Here is a 13,468-nt window from a genome sequence, read left to right on the forward strand (position 1 = left end):
AAATGGAGTCTTGTTACAACCTTTAATCAATCTCATATGACGATTCAGAAACTTCTAAGGAAATACTGGTTCATATTGAAAGGGGACCCCATCCTTTCTGGCCACATCCCTGTCCATCCCAGAACAATCTTTAGAAGGAGTCGTACACTCTGTAATCTGGTTGCACCCAGCAATACCACTAGAAGTCCCCACGTTTTCTCCATGGTTCAGCTGGTTGAGAATGCTGGGTGCTTTTCCTGCAGGACAGCTAAATGCCTGTGCTGCAGTTCCATCCAAAATGGGTCTACAGAATTTAAATCCAACAACACCAACACTAGATATAAAATTAAGTATCATGTTAACGGTCAATCCATGTTTGGAGTTTATTTGATAGAATGCGGTTGCGGTCTTCAGTACGTGGGCCGCGCCATACAGACTATGCATGCAAGATTGAACAAACATCGTCAAAATATTCGGAATGGTTTCTTGCTGCATAGACTGTCTAAACATTTTTTAATTACACACCAAAAAAACATGGAATCTCTTAAACTAACTATCATAGATTTTATTCCGGAGACTGTGTCTGACCTTTATGGTAGTCTTATTAAAAGGGAAAGCTTCTGGATTTTCAAAGTGAGCACATTGGCTCCCGAGGGGTTAAATCTCACTATTGAGAATGTTATTAGGTAATTTTTCTTTTCTTAGCTCATTTTAGACTTTTTTTTTTAATATATATTTTCTTTTATTTAACATGATATGTGTTTAGTTTTATGATGTTTTTAATTATTTTAATGGAGGCTTTTATGTTTTTGCATTTCATTTGGTTGTGTTGTTTTATCATGTGTTTTATCATGTGACTTGTTTGATTGAATGTTAATTTGGATTGGTTGTACTGCCCTTAAATACCCCTTCCTGTCCACTCACAATAAACTTCCACCTGATGAAGACGGGGTACCGTTGAAGCGTGTTGTGGTTTACACCAATATTTTTGTCCTGGCTTTATTTCAGCGCTCCTGTGACCGTGCTTGGTTTTTCAAGTTTCATTTGTTCCTTCTCAAAGGTGCACAGCTGGAGCTGCATTGAATCCTGCTTTCCCTTTTCAATTCCCTTGCTGTCCTCACAGCACTCCTAAGAGACTGCTATTTTCCTGACTTATCCAGAAAAAAGGGCACAGAATTTCAGGAAAAGAACATCTCGCCAACCATTAAGCATGAGGGTGGATCAATCATGCTTTAGGGTTGTGTTGCATCCAATGGCACATGGAACTTTTCATGGGTAGAGGGAAGAATGGATTCAATGAAATTTCAAAAAATTCTTGATACAAACATAACACCATCTGTAAAAAGCTCAAGTTGAAAAGAGGAGAGATTCTACAAATGGATAATGATCCTAAACACATGTCAAAATCCACATTCGACTACCTCAAAGGCACAAGCAGAAGGTTTTAAAATGGCCCTCACAGTCCCCGTATTTAAACATAATTGAAAATCTGTGGCTAGACCTCAAAATAGCAGTGCGTGCTAGACGACCCAGGAATCTCACAGAACTGGAAGAATTTTCCAAGGATGAATGGAAGAAAATCCTTCAAACAAGAATTGAAAGATTCCTGGCTGCAAAAATGGTGTACAAGCTGTGATACTTGCAAAAGGGGTGCTACTGAGTACTAACCATGCAGGGTGGCTGAACTTTTGCATTGACCTGTTTTTGTTTTTGCAATTTTAAAAATTTGAAAGATTACACCTTCTTTGCCAGAAATACAAAGACAATGTGTCATATTTAACTTTAGCCATTTTAGAGATCATTTCATCTTCAACTTGCTTAACTGTTTACAATTGCACAGTAATTTTGACCTGGGGGGTTGTATGCAAATTGTCTCTTCAGAGAAGAAGAGGACTAGAACTCTAGTGCCACCTATTGGAAGTAACAATCCTAATTCCCTTTAAGTCTCCTCATCTCGACATGCTTATCATGTCACTCTCCGCAAGGAGAAACAATACTTGGATCCCGGTCAGGCGCCTCTCACTCAGCCAAACCAGATCTCCACTCCAATGTGCATGTGGCTGCACAAACGGTTAGAAACCGACTCCATGAGGATGGTCGGAGTGCCCGACGTCCACAGATGGGGGTTGTGCTCACAGCCCAACACCTTGCAGGACGCTTGGCATTTGCTACAGAACACCACGATTGGCAAATTCGCCACTGGCGCCCTGTGCTCTTCACAGATGAAAGCAGGTTCACACTGAGCACATGTAACAGACGTGACAGAGTCTGAAGACGCTGTGGAGAGCGCTCTGCTGCCTGCAACATCCTTCAGCATGACCGGTTTGGCAGTGGGTCAGTAATGGTGTGGGATGACATGTCTTTGGAGGGCCACAAAGCCCTCCATGTGCTCGCCAGGGGTATCCTGACTGCCATTAGGTACCGAGATGAGATCCTCAGACCCCTTGTGAGACCATATGCTGGTGCGGCTGGGCCCTGGGTTTCTCCTAATGCAGGACAATGCCAGACCTCATGTGGCTGGAGTGTGCCAGCAGTTCCTGCAAGATGAAGGCATTGAAGCTATGGACTGGCCCTCCCATTCCCCAGACCTGAATCTGATTTAGCACATCTGGGATATCATGTCTCGCACCATCCACCAACGTCACGTTACACCACAGACTGTCCAGGAGTTGGCGGATGCTTTAGTCCAGGTCTGGGAGGAGATCCCTCAGGAGACCATCCACCGCCTCATCAGGAGCATGCCCAGGCATTGTAGGGAGGTCATACAGGCACATGGAAGCAACACACACACAACTGAACATAATTTCCTTGTCTTGAGGCATTTTCACTGAAGTTGGATCAGCCTGTAATTTGATTTGATTTTCCACTTTGATTTTCAGTATCATTCCAAATCCAGACCTCCATGGGATATTCATTTTGATTTACATTGATCATTTTTATGTTTTATTGTTCTCAACACATTAATAAAGGTTTGCAACTGAAATATTTCATTCAGTGATATCTAGCATGTGGGATTTTAGTGTTCCCTTTGAGCAGTGTATATATTATATAAAACTAGAGTACTTTTTCCACACCTTTTATCCCCTATTACTATCAACAAGCATTTTATAGTCTTCCTGTCCTTCTTTATATGAGTTCTTAAATATATGTCCTGACGGCCATACAACCATTGTTATATGACCCCAGCAGACCATAACACACAATTATTATCAGCTGCTCTGATGTGATAAGTTGCAGAAAAAGAAACCTTAATGGATTACTGTAACCTATTGCCCCAGTTTGATCCTCTCAGTTTATGTGCATTGGCTTGATTGTTTCTGTGTGGAACTAGGGAAGTCCATCTGGCTCCCTGCCACCTGCCAGAGACTGAAGTTGCTGGCAACAGAAATGACTCAAAAGGAAAGTTTCATTTTATTTTGACAAATAGTAGAATTTCCAATTTCTTTCAATAAAAGGTTATTTCCACAGCGTTCGCACACTCAAAAAAGGCTGTTTTCATCTTGCTTGATTGCTTACAGGTTGCTGTACCTTCGTTTTTTTATTGCTTTGCTGCCTACAATCCCTTTAAGAACAACAGTGGTAATATCCTGAAGTTGACAAATCAGAATTTAGATCACAATTCAATTGAAATGTTTGCGGCTGGACTTGAAGATTGCTCTTTATCCCAAGTTTTCCTGAGACTTGCCAGAACCTAGTCAGAAAATAAAACTCATTGTCGATACGTGCAGTGAAATTGTAATCTCATCTGGAGCGGTGCAGTATTAGAAAAACCAAGGCGACTTTCTTCCAGGTTTTGCAGGTCTTCCCCATTCACTCCAGTGGAGCCTATCGTCAGTATCAGTTTCAACAGTTCTTATTCTGTACAAACCCATTAAAAAGAATACAGGGCAAAAGAGCAGTTACCCACAGCTACCGAGCAGGTTTCTGTACTGTTGTAGACCAAGGGTGCACAACCTGCGGCCCGGGGGCCATATGCTGCCTGCGATGGTTTTCTGTGTGGTCCCTAACCAAATTGATATATCAATACTTGTCTGAGAGATTAATTATACTGTATGTGAGTAGCCACATACAGAATAGTGACGGCAGTTGAGAAGCTGGGACTGGCAAGTACTAATGATTTCCATGTGTAGACAACTCTGGATGCCTCATACATCTGGAGATTGGGTTCTCGTCACCCGAAGGGCACTCCAGAAAGGAGTATGTGAGATGGACAGGTGGGCTTCTAAGTCTGCTCCACTGTAGTTTATGGAAATTGTGAAACATTAGGCAGTAAGCGACAAACCAAAAATCAGTTGTACAGAGCCATGTGCATGCATCACATCTTCCTCTTTAGGGCCTATCCACACATATTTTTATGAGCATTTAGAAGCGAATTTTACTGTAAATTCTCATAAAAAAATGCTTCAAATACCGTATAAACCAGTGTATAAGTTGACCCAAGTATAAGCCGAGACACCTAATTTTGCCATGAAAAACTGGGAAACTTATCGACTCGAGTATAAACCCGGGTATACATTGTCCCCTCATCCCTGTCCGTGTATGCATGGCTTCCCGTCCCTGTCCTTGTATGCATGGCTCTCCGTCCCTGTCCTTGTATGCATGGCTCCCCATCCCCGTCCTTGTATGCTTGGCTCCCTGTCCTTGAATGCATGGCTCCCCGTTCCCATCCTTAAATGCATGGCTCCCCGTCCCTGTCTTTGTATGGATGGCTCCCCTTCCCTGTATGCATGGCTCCTTATCCCCTATCCTTGTATGCATGGCTCCTTATCCCCTGTGCTTGAAATCATGGCTGTAAAAGTGCGCACTATAAGAGAAATGAATATTCACTGCCAGCGCAGTGACTATTCATTTCTTTTTAGCAGCAGGCACAGGCTTTAGCCATGGCTGCCAGCTCCTGCATCTGTGACCCGCTGCTCCGCCGCTGCCCCGCCGCTGCCCCGCCAGCTTTATGGGACAGCAACTCGTGTAAAAGCCGAGAAGGCGTTTTCAGCACAAAAAAAGTGCTGAAAAACTGAGAAGCACTTCTCCGGTGTATTAAATGTGTGTGTTTTCTTTCAGCAGGACAGGGGTTAATCGGCCATGTGGAAATCCTTGCATTCAGCTGTGCTCGGTTAGCCACTCCTCTCTCCTATAAAAGCTAGGCCTTCTGGCCAGATCCCTGTCTGAGTTAGCACTTGATATATAGACCTGGAGAGTGAGGAGCTGGTGTTTGGAGAGCTGGAGGAGTTTATTGTGCGACAGTTGCTTGGTTTGTTCGCTTGGAAATTCCTCATCCTTACCTGCTTATTTTTTTTCCCCTTCCTTCACTCTCTGGTGAATACCTCTGTTATTTGTGAGAGTATATTTTGTGTGAGTGGAATTTTCTTTTACCCTTGTCTTTGTTCCCCTGATTGTTGGGTTGGTGTACTGTGGTACACGGTGGCGCCTCTCTTCACCGGGTGGGGAAGGGGACAGATGCAGCGCTGCAGCTAGGAGACAGGGCAAGGGTGGAGGCCCCAGCATCCTCGCCATCTGAGGTACCCCGGGGAACAGGGTGAGTTAGGGTGACCCATAGTGCTAGGGCCAGGAAAGATGACCCTGGTCCCAGTTTACTCGCCAGTCCAATCGTGACAGTGGTCCTTGGACCAAAAAAAGGTTGTGCGCACTTGTTGCAGACTGTACATACAGCCATGGCTGAAAGTGTTGGCACCCTTGAAATTGTTCCAGAAAGTGAAGTATTTCTCCCTTATTGCAATTACACATTTTGTTATATACATGCATGGAAAACTAAAAAAAGGCAAATTGGACATAATTTCACACAAATACACAAAATTGGGCAAGACAAAATTGTTGTCACACTCAACTTAATATTTGGTAGCGTACCCTTTGGAATAAATAACTGCAATCAATAACCATCAATAAGCTTCTTACACCTCTCAACTAGAATTTTGGACCACCCTTCTTTTGCAGATCTCTCATATTTGAAGGATTCCTTCTCCCAACAGCAATTTTAAGATCTTTTCACAGGTCCCAACATCAATATTAAGATGTCTCCACAGGTGTTCAATGGGATTTAAATTCAAAACTCATTGCTGGCATCTTCAAAACTCTCCAGTGCTTTGTTTCTATCCATTTCTGGGTGCTTGTTAAAGTATGTTTAGGGTCATTGTCCTGCTCGAAAACCCATGACCTAGGACGCAAACCCAGCTTTCTGACAATAAGCACTACATTGTGGCGCAAAATCCTTGAGATTTCATGATGCACTGTGTCAGGAAATAGGAAGAAGTTTTGACTACTTCAATTACACATACAGGGCCCTCAGCTGCAGTTCCTGTGCCTGCATGTGTAATCGTAAACCCCTCATTTCCCCCTCCTTCAATAATTTCTATGTCTTTGAGCTGTGAAAGCAGGTCTCCTTAAACTCCTCATTCCCCCATCCCACCGAAAACCAGCCACAACTGGTACATAAAGCATGGGATACTATTTTAAAGTTATATATATATATATTGGCACCGATCAGGACTAGAGATATAAAGATTATATATTCCGGATTTCCATGGAGAGATCTATAGCTCACCAAAATCGCTAGACGCTAAACCCAATGAGTGCAAGGAGCGGGTTTCTCCATAAGTGGGTCATGTAACTATGCCATGTTTACACTTAAAAGAATCCCCCAGGTTGGGTGCACATCCTTATCATTGTGTCTTTCGTATACAAGGTACATACAGTGAGCTATGTATTAAAATGGTTGCCATAACTCTAAGAAAAGGGGAGGATTCAGCCTCTAAGTGAGGTCACCACAGGGGGACTGCCTTGGTTTTAGGCTGGGAAATAAGTGAGTCAAGCAACAGTCTTCACTTTTTTTTTTCCCAGGGTCTAGCTGAGAGACAGGGGTGATGCATCTGGATATATGCTCGCCCATCCCCCACAGCACACGGCCAGCCATGAGATGAAATGACATAACGCAATTTAAGTGTTCTCTTCAACTTTATCCCATTTTATTTGTAATTGTACTGTACATGCAATACTTGTCTTCTTCATAATATCTTTTTGTACTTCTGTAAACACTGCCTACCTTTTTTGGGAGTAAAGTTTAAAATTACTAGCTTTGTCTCTCCTTGCTCTATAACGAACTGTCACATCCTCTGAAGTGAATTATCCTACTAATCTGGGTTGGCTCTGGACCCGTTAATAATTAAGAAATCGGGGCTAGTGGCAGCGGAATTTGTCCTGTGCATTTGGGGAGACTTTGTAGCGACGACAGCTTTGATAATTATTGTTCACGTTTGAGTGGGAGTAGTTTCATCGCCCTCGCTGCAGTGTGCCCATTTGCCAGTACAAATTAAGTCAGCCTTTCTGGCGACTAATTATCCTAGGTGCCGTACTGTGTCTGACCTGAGAGTAAGGGGGGTGTCAGAGAGCTGCAGGTTCTAAACCGGAAGTGGGATATACATATAGATATATCCCCTTCAGAAAGAACCAGGGGCAACCAAACAACCCCGGTTCATGACAAACTGGTGTGAGTGGTGGGGATGATAAAGGTATCCTCCCTCCCCGTGAACCGTGACACCCTGTACACAGACAAGGCACCCAGTGGCAGAAACAAGAAAACATCCCCAAAACATTTTTGAAACTCCACCATATATTTGACTGTAGGTACTATGTAGAAGGATGTTCTTTACCAAAAACCTCTATCTTGGTCTCATCTGTCCTCAAGACACTTCAGCAGAAGAATTTTAGCTTGCATACATTTTGGTAAACTGCAGTCTAGCTTTTTTTTATTTCTCTGTGTCAGCAGTTGGGTCCTCTTGGGTCTCCTGCCATAGCATTTCATGGCATTCAAATGTCAACGAATAGTTCACGCTGACACTGATGCACCCTGAGTCTCCAGGACAGCTTGAATTTTTTGGGGAATTTGATTGTCGCTGCTTATCCACTATCCGGACTATCCTGCGTGGCAACTCTCCTCATTTTTTTTTTGTCTGCCATTCACATCCAGGGAGATTTGTTACAGTGCTATGGGTTGTAAACTTCTTCATTATTTTGGACACCTTGGACAAAGGAACATCAAGATCTCTGGAGATGAACTTGTAACCTTGAGATTGTTGATATTTTTTAACAATTGTGGTTCTCAAGTCATCACAGTAGTCTTCTCTTTGTGTTCTCCATGCTTAGTGTGGCACACACAGACACACAATACAAAGAGTCAAATTTTCCCTTTTTATTTGGTTTCCTGTGTGATTTTCATATTGCCCACATCTGTTGCTTGCCACAGATAAGTTTAACCCCTTTCTGACCTCGGACGGGATAGTACGTCCGAGGTCAGAAGCCCCGCTTTGATGCGGGCTCCGGCGGTGAGCCTGCATCAAAGCCGGGACATGTCAGCTGTTTTGAACAGCTGACATGTGCCCGTAATAGGCGCGGGCAGAATCGCAATCTGCCCGCGCCTATTAACTAGTTAAATGCCGTTGTCAAACGCAGACAGCGGCATTTAACTCCCGCTTCCGGCCGGGCGGCCGGAAATGATCGCATCTCCGACCCCCGTCACATGATCGGAGGTCGGCGATGCTTCAGAATAGTAACCATAGAGGTCCTTGAGACCTCTATGGTTACTGATCCCCGGCAGCTGTGAGCGCCACCCTGTGGTCGGCGCTCACAGCACACCTGCAATTCTGCTACATAGCAGCGAACATCAGATCGCTGCTATGTAGCAGAGACGATCGAGTGGTGCCTGCTTCTAGCCTCCTATGGAGGCGCTCACAGTCAGTGCGGGAAGCAGACGGCCAGGGACCTGACGGACATCAGAAGGTGAGTATGTACTGTTTTTTTTTTTACATTTACAATGGTAACCAGGGTAAACATCGGGTTACTAAGCGCGGCCCTGCTTTTAGTAACCCGATGTTTACCCTGGTTACCCGGGGACCGGCATCGTTGGTCGCTGGAGAGATGTCTGTGTGACAGCTCTCCAGCGACCACACAGCGACCCTGCAGCGATCGGCATCGTTGTCGATATCGCTACAGCGTCGCTTAATGTGACGGTACCTTTATGCTTGATCATGTACTCAGACAGCATTCCCAAAAACATGTTTCCCATGGACAGCCTTGAGATTGTGTGTTGAATTGGCCAACATTCGCTCCATAATTAAACATGGAAACAATGAGTTCTGTTGCATTGAGTTAAACTATGGAGCCCCACTCTCCAAATAGATGTAGGTCTAAATGTTGTGAGCCATCCACCTAAAGAGACAACCTATAAGTAGACTCCATGATTTTCGAACATTGGACATTTTCGAAAGCAGTTTGTTTGCTCCCATAAAATAACCAAACTGATACTCCCCCTCCGGTGACTGCACTAGCTCTCCCAGGGATCGTGTGAGTTTATGTCACGTGAGACCTGCACCTCCACCCAATCAGTGCTGGCTTCAGTCACCACGCCTACGGATGAATCCAACATCAAGAGGAAGTGAGGGCTGCAGCTGGCTTGCACGCTTCATGTAGATGTCTGATAGGTCGAAAGGTGAGGAGAGTGAGACCATCACTGATTGGGCGCAGGGCTCACGTGACATAACAATTTCACGCGAGCCCAGAGAGGGCGAGTGTCGACACTGCTGTAATGGCGCCACTATCGGAAGGGAGTTATGCGTGTTATTTTACTCACTGACAAATGTGCTGATTGAGAAGGGATTGTCCGTGAGGACTCTTCTGTGTCTTTGGTGAGACAGAGCATGCAGTATGCATACTCCTGGCCACATTTCAACTAGACCTGCATAGCCTCAAGTGAATGTCTGTTTGAAATGTGGCCAGGTGTATGCATATCGCATGACCCCTTGGTCCCACTGCCAGCACTGTAGCATCCTCATAGCTCTCGATGTGAGGGTTTACAAGTTTGTAGTCTCATAGTGACAGCAGACTTTCATGATAAACCTGGACAGCTCCTTTAAGGCTTTGAAGAAAGTAAGCCGGGGATACAACTAAGCTTTAACATGCATATGATGGGGATGAAAGACAAAGGAGTAAAAGAAAATGTCCAATGTTCGAAAATCATGGAGTCTACTTATAGGTTGTCTCTTTAGGTGGATGGCTCACAACATTTAGACCTACATCTATTTGGAGAGTGGGGCTCCATCGTGTGCAGCTGTCAGTGGAGAAATAGTTGGAATTGTAATAGAAATGTATAGGAAGAGCTGCACATACTGTATATGTGAGACTTTTCTATATCCTCATATGACTGATTCGTGACGGACCTTTGGCAGTGCTGTTTAGAGGGACAGGCACCATTATTTAGATGTCAAGCTATCAAATGAGAAATTGTGTAAGACGTCTGGCCACCTCTTCATTGACTGAGGGCCCCATTCTGTAGGTATATGCAGGTCATATCTAACGTATATGTATGGCATATCCTGTGGATATGTCATATATCTACAAGATGGGAATATCACTATTTGCAAATCTCAACAATAAATCACTGAATGTAATAAAAATAGAACTTAATATATCTTGGTAGAACATGTGCCCCTCTAACCTCTACTACTAAGATAGGTGAGCATAGGACACGTGGGCAGTCTTTAGCACCTTAGGCTACTTTCACATTAGTGTCGTGCACTGCACGTCGCTATGCGTTGTTTTGCAAAAAAAACGCATCCTGCAAAAGTGCTTGCAGGATGCGTTTTTTCTCCATAGACTTTTATTAGCGACGCAGTGCAACGCATTGCCACACGTCACAACCGTCGTGCGACGTTTGCGTCGTGTTGCGTCGGACTGTCGGCACACAAAAAGTTACATGTAAAGTTTTTTTGTGCGTTGTGTGCAGCAATTCCGACCGCACATGCGCGGCCGGAACTCCGTCCCCTCCTCCCCGCACCTCACAATGGGGCAGCGGATGCGTGGAAAAACAGCAACCGCTGCCCCCGTTGTGCGGCACATTCACAGCTAGCGTCGGTACGTCGCATAGCGACGTGCGGTGCACTACGCTAGTGTGAAAGTAGCCTTACTGGTAAATTCTGAAAACTAGGTGGCAGCAAGCGTACCTAAATAAAGAGGTTTTCCGTACATGGTGAACACTATTGCATTTTCTTTCCATCGGATACGTTAAAGATATATAGAAGACCTTTATTTCACAATAGCTGTATAAGAAGTGGATAACAGGCATAGGCAGTGTGAATAAAAGAATGCCTACTCCTTGTGTGTGTTTTTTAAAAAGTCGTTCTGAAGAGTTAGCAGTATGTTAAATGCTATCAGAGCATATTAAAATATTGCTAAACTGCATCAATGTGTTTTTATATGACTAGATAGAATACATTCCTGTGGGTTCTTTCTGTCGTTAATATTCTGTCTGTCAGTCAGACTATCTTATCTTACAGGTATCTGTGGTTTTGTACTGCATCTCATCCCTTAAATGTGACATTCTGAGCCTTCGCCCTGCAGAATCTCTACCACAGACATCAGTCTTTGACATTTTTGGATGAAATCCTACTTTCTCATTAGCTGATGTGCAACTAGAATGAAGAAAAGCTGGAAAAAGAGTACTATATAGTACTCGCACCAGCACGTCACTCTCCACAATGAGAAAAGTTACCAACTAGATACGTATCAGAGGCCTCTCATCCAGTCAAATCAGACCTCATGCTTTGCACTGACGAGGGGCACATACCCCCAAATGTTATAGCAAGTCTTGTTAAAGGGTCGATAGTGACTTTTAAAACTACTACTTCAATAAGTGGCACTAGAGTTCTAGTCCTCTTCTTTTCTGAACAGGCAGTTTGTATATTTAAAGGGAATCTGTCACCTACTTTTTCATATATAAGCTTCAGCCACCGCCATCAGGGGCTTATCTACAGCATTCCGTAATGCTGTAGATAAGCCCCTGATGTAACCTGAAAGATAAGAAAAACAAGTTATATTATACTCACCCTGGGGCGGTTCGGTCCAATGGGCGTTGCGGTCCGGGTCCGGCGCCTGCCATCTTCATGCAATGACATCCTCTTCCTTGCTTCCTGTCGCGTCTCCTGCGCAGGGGTACTTTATCTGCCCTGTTGAGGGCAGAGCAAAGTACTGCAGTGTGCAGGCGCTGGGAAAGGTCAAAGAAGCCCAGCGCTTGGCGGTGGCCAAAGCTTATATACGAAAAAGTAGGTGACAGATTCCCTTTAATATTTCCAGAAGAGCATTGTATGGCCTTTAAGGCTCCTCACAATGGCATTGTCATGCATATCACTCTCCACATGGATGTATGGGAGTAACGTTTTTCAATGTGGAAGGTGACATTCCAGGGTAAGGAGACTTTTAGGCCAAGCAATGCCCCTCTAGGAAATTAAATATGCAAATTGCCTCCTCAGATAGGAAGGGGACCTGAACTCTAGTGCCACTTATTGTAAACAGCATTCCTAAAAGCCAATATTGACCCTTTTAACAAGCCTTGCTCATGACGGGATGAAAGTCAAACCAGAATCTCAATTTCGGGGTGTTGTCCCTCCTCAGTGCGAAGATAAGCCTCCTTACCCCAGCATGTCAGGAGAAACATTACCCCTTAAACCACAAGTCAGAGGTCTCTCATACAGCCGAATAATTTGCACTGCGGATGGGCAACACGCTGAAGCACGTGTCTGCAAATAGAGACTTTGGTTTGTCTTTTATCCTAAGTCATGTGGAAAGGCTTGTTAAAGGCTTAGTATTGACTTTTAGGATCGCTGCTTCCAGTAGGTGACACAAGAGTTCTAGTCCTCTTCCTCTCCAAAGAGATTATTTTGCATCTCCTCAAGGAGAGAGTGCCTGCAAAGGATATCTATGGAAACAGAGGGAAACCTACAAACCCCATGCAGATATCCCAGAATCGAATAGCGGCACAGTGCTTACCAGTGAGCCACAGATCAGTTCTAGATCATTGATGTTGGCTCAGAATAAGGGACTCCCTCCCTATTGGCTCTGAATGGCCATGTGAATTTTCAAAACCAGACATGTACATTATGACCAATAAGTCCATGATAATAGAATGAGAGAGATGTTGATACTTCAAATTGATGCTCAACCACAAGGAACACGGAGACGTAGGATGGTAAACAGTGGTATCTCTTTATTTTTGAGGGCTGAGGAAGTAAAGCCCAGGCGCCATAATGCCAATGCGCCCAGAAGTTTTCTTTTGTTACCTAAATGTCGCAGTCATTTCTACCTAAGGAAAGTTTTCCTTGGGGCAGTGTACCTTGCTCTCTTACCTCTACCATTGCATTTCATCCTCTGCCCTTGTAAAGACCAGTATGAGGAGCCAGGTCATACTGTTAGGTTTTCCTGTGAACAGTGTGTGTGATGTGTGTGTGTGTGTGTGTGTGAGATGACAGTCATCTGTTACTATGGTAACTGATATAATTGCGCTATCAGATGCTGGTTGCTAGCACAATTACTGTCTAGATACACAGAGATCCAGATGTTCTGTTCCTTTTATAATTTGAGAGAATCCATAATGGTCGTGTATTACAAATCTGGCTTTAAATAGTTTGTGTAAATGAAGTTTGTTGGAATT

General features: G+C 44.1%; 1 protein-coding gene across 3 annotated transcripts in view; it reads left to right on the forward strand.

Annotated features, from left to right (window-relative positions):
- Nucleotides 1-13,468, forward strand: part of IL1RAP (interleukin 1 receptor accessory protein) — a 379,294-nt gene that overhangs the window by 266,499 nt on the left and 99,327 nt on the right. The window lies entirely within an intron of this gene.

The sequence above is a fragment of the Ranitomeya variabilis genome, chromosome 2, assembly GCF_051348905.1.
Source record: "Ranitomeya variabilis isolate aRanVar5 chromosome 2, aRanVar5.hap1, whole genome shotgun sequence".
In the NCBI taxonomy this organism is placed as follows: domain Eukaryota; kingdom Metazoa; phylum Chordata; class Amphibia; order Anura; family Dendrobatidae; genus Ranitomeya; species Ranitomeya variabilis.